Source organism: Oncorhynchus gorbuscha, linkage group LG10 (genome assembly GCF_021184085.1).
Source record: "Oncorhynchus gorbuscha isolate QuinsamMale2020 ecotype Even-year linkage group LG10, OgorEven_v1.0, whole genome shotgun sequence".
Lineage (NCBI taxonomy): Eukaryota > Metazoa > Chordata > Actinopteri > Salmoniformes > Salmonidae > Oncorhynchus > Oncorhynchus gorbuscha.
In genome coordinates this window covers 6433948-6441369 of record NC_060182.1, presented here as the reverse complement: position 1 = coordinate 6441369, position 7422 = coordinate 6433948, and positions in this window count along the sequence as shown.

Sequence of the window (7422 nt, the reverse complement as noted above, 5' to 3'; positions counted from 1 at the left end):
TAGCCTACACCATCACAATAAATCCATGTAATATAGCCTACACCATCACAATTAATCCATGTAATATAGCCTACACCATCACAATAAATCCATGTAATATAGTCTACCTACACCATCACAATAAATCCATGTAATATAGTCTACCTACACCATCACAATAAATCCATGTAATATAGTCTACACCATCACAATAAATCCATGTAATATAGCCTACACCATCACAATAAATCCATGTAATATAGCCTACACCATCACAATAAATCCATGTAATATAGTCTAGACCATCACAATAAATCCATATAATATAGCCTACACCATCACAATAAATCCATGTAATATAGCCTACACCATCACAATAAATCCATGTAATATAGTCTACACCATCACAATAAATCCATGTAATATAGCCTACACCATCACAATAAATCCATGTAATATAGTCTACACCATCACAATAAATCCTTGTAATATAGTCTACACCATCACAATAAATCCTTGTAATATAGTCTAAACCTTCACAATAAATCCATGTAATATAGTCTACACCATCACAATAAATCCATGTAATATAGTCTACACCATCACAATAAATCCATGTAATATAGTCTACACCATCACAATAAATCCATGTAATACAGCCTACACCATCACAATAAATCCATGTAATATAGCCTACACCATCACAATAAATCCATGTAATATAGTCTACCTACACCATCACAATAAATCCATGTAATATAGTCTACACCATCACAATAAATCCATGTAATATAGCCTACACCATCACAATAAATCCATGTAATATAGTCTACACCATCACAATAAATCCATGTAATATAGTCTACACCATCACAATAAATCCATGTAATATAGCCTACACCATCACAATAAATCCATGTAATATAGTCTACACCATCACAATAAATCCATGTAATATAGCCTACACCATCACAATAAATCCATGTAATATAGCCTACACCATCACAATAAATCCATGTAATACAGCCTACACCATCACAATAAATCCATGTAATATAGCCTACACCATCACAATAAATCCATGTAATATAGCCTACACCATCACAATAAATCCATGTAATATAGTCTACCTACACCATCACAATAAATCCATGTAATATAGTCTACCTACACCATCACAATAAATCCATGTAATATAGTCTACCTACACCATCACAATAAATCCATGTAATATAGTCTACCTACACCATCACAATAAATCCATGTAATATAGCCTACACCATCACAATAAATCCATGTAATATAGTCTACCTACACCATCACAATAAATCCATGTAATATAGTCTACCTACACCATCACAATAAATCCATGTAATATAGTCTACCTACACCATCACAATAAATCCATGTAATATAGTCTACCTACACCATCACAATAAATCCATGTAATATAGTCTACACCATCACAATAAATCCATGTAATATAGTCTACACCACCACAATAAATCCATGTAATGTAGTTTACACCATCACAATAAATCCATGTAATATAGTCTACACCATCACAATAAATCCATGTAATATAGCCTACACCATCACAATAAATCCATGTAATATAATAGTCTACACCATCACAATAAATCCATGTAATATAGCCTACACCATCACAATAAATCCATGTAATATAGTCTACACCATCACAATAAATCCATGTAATATAGCCTACACCATCACAATAAATCCATGTAATATAGTCTACACCATCACAATAAATCCATGTAATATAGTCTACACCATCACAATAAATCCATGTAATATAGCCTACACCATCACAATAAATCCATGTAATATAGCCTACACCATCACAATAAATCCATGTAATATAGCCTACACCATCACAATAAATCCATGTAATATAGCCTACACCATCACAATAAATCCATGTAATATAGCCTACACCATCACAATAAATCCATGTAATATAGTCTCACAATAAATCCATAATATAGTCTACCATCACAATAAATCCATGTAATATAGTCTACCTACACCATCACAATAAATCCATGTAATATAGTCTACCTACACCATCACAATAAATCCATGTAATATAGTCTACCTACACCATCACAATAAATCCATGTAATATAGTCTACCTACACCATCACAATAAATCCATGTAATATAGTCTACCTACACCATCACAATAAATCCATGTAATACAGTCTACCTACACCATCACAATAAATCCATGTAATATAGTCTACCTACACCATCACAATAAATCCATGTAATATAGTCTACCTACACCATCACAATAAATCCATGTAATATAGTCTACACCATCACAATAAATCCATGTAATATAGTCACACCATCACAATAAATCCATGTAATATAGCCTACACCATCACAATAAATCCATGTAATATAGTCTACACCATCACAATAAATCCATGTAATATAGTCTACACCATCACAATAAATCCATGTAATATAGTCTACCTACACCATCACAATAAATCCATGTAATATAGTCTACACCATCACAATAAATCCATGTAATATAGTCTACACCATCACAATAAATCCATGTAATATAGCCACCATCACAATAAATCCATGTAATATAGTCCCATACACCATCACAATAAATCCATGTAATATAGTCTACTACACCATCACAATAAATCCATGTAATATAGTCTACACCTTCACAATAAATCCATGTAATATAGTCTACACCATCACAATAAATCCATGTAATATAGTCTACACCATCACAATAAATCCATGTAATATAGTCTGTCTACACCATCACAATAAATCCATGTAATATAGTCTACCTACACCATCACAATAAATCCATGTAATATAGTCTACCTACACCATCACAATAAATCCATGTAATATAGTCTACCTACACCATCACAATAAATCCATGTAATATAGTCTACACCTTCACAATAAATCCATGTAATATAGTCTACACCACCACAATAAATCCATGTAATGTAGTTTACACCATCACAATAAATCCATGTAATATAGTCTACACCATCACAATAAATCCATGTAATATAGCCTACACCATCACAATAAATCCATGTAATATAGCCTACACCATCACAATAAATCCATGTAATATAGTCTACACCATCACAATAAATCCATGTAATGGTCCTTCTGTAGCTCAGTTCACAATAGAGCATGTAATATAGTAACCATCACAATAAATCCATGGTTCGACCATCACAATAAATCCATGGACCACCCATACCATGTAATATAGAATGTAATATAGCACACATGACTGTAAGTCGCTTTCCATAAAAGCGTCCAAATGTAATATTAGTAATATAGCCTACACCATCACAATAAATCCATGTAATATAGTCCTACACCATCACAATAAATCCATGTAATATAGCCTACACCATCACAATAAATCCATGTAATATAGTCCTACACCATCACAATAAATCCATGTAATATAGTCTACACCATCACAATAAATCCATGTAATATAGCCTACACCATCACAATAAATCCATGTAATATAGTCTACACCATCACAATAAATCCATGTAATATAGTCTACACCATCACAATAAATCCATGTAATATAGCCTACACCATCACAATAAATCCATGTAATATAGCCTACACCATCACAATAAATCCATGTAATATAGCCTACACCATCACAATAAATCCATGTAATATGGCCTACACCATCACAATAAATCCATGTAATATAGCCTACACCATCACAATAAATCCATGTAATATAGTCTACCTACACCATCACAATAAATCCATGTAATATAGTCTACCTACACCATGACAATAAATTCATGTAATACAGTCTACCTACACCATCACAATAAATCCATGTAATACAGTCTACCTACACCATCACAATAAATCCATGTAATATAGTCTACCTACACCATCACAATAAATCCATGTAATATAGTCTACCTACACCATCACAATAAATCCATGTAATACAGTCTACCTACACCATCACAATAAATCCATGTAATACAGTCTACCTACACCATCACAATAAATCCATGTAATATAGTCTACACCATCACAATAAATCCATGTAATATAGCCTACACCATCACAATAAATCCATGTAATATAGCCTACACCATCACAATAAATCCATGTAATATAGTCTACACCATCACAATAAATCCATGTAATATAGTCTACACCATCACAATAAATCCATGTAATATAGTCTACCTACACCATCACAATAAATCCATGTAATATAGTCTACACCATCACAATAAATCCATGTAATATAGCCTACACCATCACAATAAATCCATGTAATATAGCCTACACCATCACAATAAATCCATGTAATATAGTCTACACCATCACAATAAATCCATGTAATATAGTCTACACCTTCACAATAAATCCATGTAATATAGTCTACACCATCACAATAAATCCATGTAATATAGTCTACACCATCACAATAAATCCATGTAATATAGTCTACACCATCACAATAAATCCATGTAATACAGCCTACACCATCACAATAAATCCATGTAATACAGCCTACACCATCACAATAAATCCATGTAATACAGCCTACACCATCACAATAAATTCATGTAATATAGCCTACACCATCACAATAAATCCATGTAATATAGCCTACACCATCACAATAAATCCATGTAATATAGCCTACACCATCACAATAAATCCATGTAATATAGTCTACCTACACCATCACAATAAATCCATGTAATATAGTCTACACCATCACAATAAATCCATGTAATATAGCCTACACCATCACAATAAATCCTTGTAATATAGTCTACACCATCACAATAAATCCATGTAATATAGTCTACACCATCACAATAAATCCATTAATATAGTAATATAGCCTACACCATCACAATAAATCCATGTAATATAGTCTACACCATCACAATAAATCCATGTAATATAGCCTACACCATCACAATAAATCCATGTAATATAGTCTACCTACACCATCACAATAAATCCATGTAATATAGTCTACCTACACCATCACAATAAATCCATGTAATACAGTCTACCTACACCATCACAATAAATCCATGTAATACAGTCTACCTACACCATCACAATAAATCCATGTAATATAGTCTACCTACACCATCACAATAAATCCATGTAATATAGTCTACCTACACCATCACAATAAATCCATGTAATACAGTCTACCTACACCATCACAATAAATCCATGTAATATAGTCTACCTACACCATCACAATAAATCCATGTAATATAGTCTACCTACACCATCACAATAAATCCATGTAATATAGTCTACACCATCACAATAAATCCATGTAATATAGCCTACACCATCACAATAAATCCATGTAATATAGCCTACACCATCACAATAAATCCATGTAATATAGTCTACACCATCACAATAAATCCATGTAATATAGCCTACACCATCACAATAAATCCATGTAATACAGCCTACACCATCACAATAAATCCATGTAATACAGCCTACACCATCACAATAAATCCATGTAATATAGCCTACACCATCACAATAAATCCATGTAATATAGCCTACACCATCACAATAAATCCATGTAATATAGCCTACACCATCACAATAAATCCATGTAATATAGTCTACCTACACCATCACAATAAATCCATGTAATATAGTCTACACCATCACAATAAATCCATGTAATATAGCCTACACCATCACAATAAATCCTTGTAATATAGTCTACACCATCACAATAAATCCATGTAATATAGTCTACACCATCACAATAAATCCTTGTAATATAGCCTACACCATCACAATAAATCCATGTAATATAGTCTACACCATCACAATACATCCATGTAATATAGCCTACACCATCACAATAAATCCATGTAATATAGTCTACCTACACCATCACAATAAATCCATGTAATATAGTCACCATCACAATAAATCCATACACACATCACAATAAATCCATGTAATACAGTCTACCTACACCATCACAATAAATCCATGTAATACAGTCTACCTACACCATCACAATAAATCCATGTAATATAGTCTACCTACACCATCACAATAAATCCATGTAATATAGTCTACCTACACCATCACAATAAATCCATGTAATAAATCAGTCTACCTACACCATCACAATAAATCCATGTAATACAGTCTACCTACACCATCACAATAAATCCATGTAATACAGTCTACCTACACCATCACAATACATCCATGTAATATAGTCTACACCATCACAATAAATCCATGTAATATAGCCTACACCATCACAATAAATCCATGTAATATAGCCTACACCATCACAATAAATCCATGTAATATAGTCTACACTATCACAATAAATCCATGTAATATAGCCTACACCATCACAATAAATCCATGTAATATAGCCTACACCATCACAATAAATCCTTGTAATATAGCCTACACCATCACAATAAATCCATGTAATATAGTCTACACCATCACAATAAATCCATGTAATATAGCCTACACCATCACAATAAATCCATGTAATATAGTCTACACCATCACAATAAATCCTTGTAATATAGTCTACACCATCACAATAAATCCATGTAATATAGTCTACCTACACCATCACAATAAATCCATGTAATATAGTCTACACCATCACAATAAATCCATGTAATATAGCCTACACCATCACAATAAATCATTGTAATATAGTCTACACCATCACAATAAATCCATGTAATATAGTCTACACCATCACAATAAATCCTTGTAATATAGCCTACACCATCACAATAAATCCATGTAATATAGTCTACACCATCACAATACATCCATGTAATATAGCCTACACCATCACAATAAATCCATGTAATATAGTCTACCTACACCATCACAATAAATCCATGTAATATAGTCTACCTACACCATCACAATAAATCCATGTAATACAGTCTACCTACACCATCACAATAAATCCATGTAATACAGTCTACCTACACCATCACAATAAATCCATGTAATATAGTCTACCTACACCATCACAATAAATCCATGTAATATAGTCTACCTACACCATCACAATAAATCCATGTAATACAGTCTACCTACACCATCACAATAAATCCATGTAATACAGTCTACCTACACCATCACAATAAATCCATGTAATACAGTCTACCTACACCATCACAATAAATCCATGTAATATAGTCTACACCATCACAATAAATCCATGTAATATAGCCTACACCATCACAATAAATCCATGTAATATAGCCTACACCATCACAATAAATCCATGTAATATAGTCTACACCATCACAATAAATCCATGTAATATAGCCTACACCATCACAATAAATCCATGTAATATAGCCT